The sequence below is a fragment of the Microtus pennsylvanicus genome, chromosome 1 (genome assembly GCF_037038515.1).
Source record: "Microtus pennsylvanicus isolate mMicPen1 chromosome 1, mMicPen1.hap1, whole genome shotgun sequence".
NCBI classification, from domain to species: Eukaryota; Metazoa; Chordata; class Mammalia; order Rodentia; family Cricetidae; genus Microtus; species Microtus pennsylvanicus.
Window position 1 is genome coordinate 74,666,863 of NC_134579.1, and position 3,847 is coordinate 74,670,709.

Sequence of the window (3,847 nt, forward strand, 5' to 3'; positions counted from 1 at the left end):
CTGTGAGTCTCCCCTTTAAATAAAGAACCCCTTATTTTACCTAATCTAGACCTAGAGTGGTATTAATTTATATGCATTCTCCTTTAGATTATTTTACTAAAATCTAGACAAATATTTATAAATCAGAATGGTAAATAAGAGAAAGCTATTGAATGAATGTCAGACTGAGTGAGATATATAGTGTTGATGTGGTAATATTAGTTGATAGTTATTTGTTAAATGAATGAAAACCTACCTCTAAGGATAATGAGGCCACCAGAGGGTGCTCTTATCCAACTCAGAAGTCTTAAGAGATGTCAAATTAATTGGTACCTACACATTGCTCACTGGCCCATTACAATCTCAGTGCAACTGCTTCTTCCCATGGGGTAAATCTTTTGCACAATCTGATGATGGATCTGTCTGCCAATAAACCTATTCTCAGAGTAGAGTACCGTGTAACAGGAGGTGAGTTGTAATAGGTCATGTTGAGATGATTCACCACATAGAAGAGAACCTCTGAATGTGGGAAAATACTAATTATACCCTCTCCATTTAAGAATGAGACTTTGGATGTTTGAACAGTGATCAAGTGTAAAATGAACTAGCCTCATTGATACCTTGGCCATGTTGACTATGGCCTTATAACCAGCAGGGGGCACTATGAGACAGTCTGTGTTGATAATAAACTCTAAAGAAAGTAATGTCTATTGAGGTACAAGAGGCACAGAGAACAACAAATAAATAGGGCAAGGAAAGAAAGCCACCATCAGATATAACCAAGGATGTTAAAAGCTGTAAGGGAAAAAGACAAATCACATATAAAGGCAGGCCCATTAGATAACACTCAACTGGCCGGGTGGTGGTGGTGCACGCCTTTAATACCAGCACTTGGGAGGCAGAGGCAGGCGGATCTCTGTGAGTTCGAGGCCAGCCTGGTCTACAAGAGCTAGTTCCAGGATAGGAACCAAAAAGCTACAGAGAAACCCTGTCTCAAAAATTAAAAAAAAAAGATAACACTCAACTTTTCTATTTTTTAACAAGCATTTAATTTTAATCAATTAACACATAGACATTCAACATTATAGGATTAGTAAAGGTACAACACTGGTTACATTTAAAATGTGTTGGACCTACAACTATTACTTACATTGTAAATAATAGCATAATAAAATATATAGATGAGATATAATCAAGAAGAAATCTGAAGTGAGCACTGCACTGAAGGGAAATGAAGAGATATCAAAACCTAAATGAATACAATTTAGGGTGTGTGTATATGTATGATGTGTATTTTGTGTGTCTATGTGCACATATATGTACATACATGTGTGGGTGGAGTGGTATGAGCTCATATACATGCCAGTGTGTACTATATGGTGACACAGTATGTCTTCCTCTATCATTTTTCACCTTAGTTTTTATTATATTTGTATTATTTAATACAATCTTTAAAACTTAAATATATTTCATCCCATTCTTCCCCTCTCCTAAATCATTCAAAATCCTTTTCCCCTCCCTTTTCAACCAACACAAAGTTCTTTCTCAAAAGACCCCTCCTTACAAGCAAAAAATACATAATAAAACCACACTCAAAAAGAAAACAAACAAACAAACGCAAAACTGTAATCAAATAAAAGCATACAAATGCCATGAAATTCACTATATTTTGGTCAGCTATTTCTCATCATGAGGCCTGTCCTGGAGTTGTTAATTTACCCAGTGTCACTAAATTGAAGAAAACTGATTTCCCATTTTTCAGCAGGTATAAGTGACCGCTAAGTTGTTAATTTTAGCCTAATGACTAAGTTTTCATTTGTTTACTAAAAATATAAGAAGATAAAACAAAAATTATTACCTCGAAGTTGTACAAAACAAACCAAGAGAAGGTAAAGAGCCTAAATGAAGGCAGAAGACTCAGAGATTTGCTCATGAACACATGCAGGGATCCCATAAAAATATTAGTTATAAAGATCTAATATATATGCAGAGGACCTGGTACAGACCCATTAAGGCCCTGTGCATGCTACTTCAGTTTTGGTGAGTTCATACGAGCTTTGTTTATGTTGATTTAGAGGTCCTTGTTTTCTTGGTGTTCATTATCCTTTCTGACACTTACATTCTTTCTGCCTCCTTTCTATCAGAGAGGAACATATTGTCATGTAGTTCCATGAGTTCTGAGGGGAGGAATTTGCTGGAGACAGCTCATTTAAGGCTGAGTGTTGCAAAGTCTCTCATACTCTATGTAATGTCTGTCTATTCATCTCTGTATATCTTCCCATCTGCTGTAGGAGGAAGTTTCTCTGGTAATGGCTGAACAAGGCAATATTGTATGAGTATAGCAGAATATCACTAGAAGTTGGTTTATTACTATATTTTCTCTCTTTTATAGACCAGTATTACATGATTTTACATCAGGTCCCTGGGCTACCTTGTTTCAGGTTCTCAATCACACAAGCAGTATTGGGTATGGATTTTGTCTCATGGAGTGGGCCTTAACTCAAATCAGTTATTGTTTGGGTACTTAAAAAAGCTTTATATCACCATTGTCTTAGGATATCTTGCAGGTACTATACCATTATAGATAATGGTATTGTAGATGACTTGATGTTTGTATTTCTCCTTTGAAAGCACACAGAGTAATTTCCTGTATCAAAGATGATGGAATATAGAAGTGAACACTCTATGAACACCAACATTTCCATGTTTAATGAGTTGAATGGGTGTTGACTCCAGGAAACAGGCCCTGTTGTTAGTTTCTAGATAGCAACTTATTGTCTTGGCAACAGCTTGGGTTGTTTGGTTATTCCTGCTTGGCCCCTTTGGCCAAAAATTCTAGATGTAACCCAGTAACATTATTAGAAGTTTCATTTGGTGACAAACGATGCACACTTGGGACTCTGTTTCCCTCATTATTTGTTGAATTGATTTAGATCAACCTCATTTATGAATATATTTTATTCTACTGCATTATTTCTACTGTATTAGGTTTCTATACCACCTCTCAAATGCCTCTTAATTTTAGCTGTATCCTTTTGTATTTTCCAACCCCATCATTCCATCCCCTCCACATTTGGTCCTCCTCTATATTAAATCTCTCTTTCATAATTAGATCTGTCTGTTACACAAAATTGGAAAATGTATAATAAATGGACATTTTTTTAGATAAGTACCATATACCAAAGTTAAACCAGAACCAGGTGAACAATCTAAATAGACCTGTTAGTCGCAAAGAATTAGAAGCTTTATCAAAAACCTCCCGACCAAGAAAAGCCAAGGTCCAGATGGTTTCAATGCAGAATTCTACCAGAAATTCCAGGAAAACCTAATGCCTATACTCCTTAATGTATTTCACAATATAGAAACAGAAGAGTCATTGCCAAATTTGTAGGGATAAGTCCCGCCCCTTAGGGGGCGTGTTCGCCTCGGGCTAATGTCTGCCTATAAATTTGGCAAGCATGCTTCGAGCTCTCCGCTTCTACTTTCCTGGTCTCCGCGGGAGTGGTGGTTCTGTAAGTCTATTTCTACATTAAAACTATATATATCTTTACAAACTGTCTGCATTCGTTTACGCCGCTACATTTTGGCGTCCAACGTCGGGCTATTTTGCCCTCGACTCAAGCGGGTAGCCCGCTAGCTAACACAGCACCCTCCTGGGTGCTGTTTTTCAGTTTGTGACTCCGGCCCCAGTGCCGAGTCCGAGACGTACTCGGCCACACAGGCCCATTCTGCCTGCCTTGGCTAAGTTTTACAGCGGAACCCCACTGCCTGAATTAGCGGAAGCTTAAGTACCTGCGGTTTTGCAACAAAAGCTGCCACAGTGGCAGATTTGGTCTGACACAAAGTGACTTGGCAGGGCAGTGGTGGC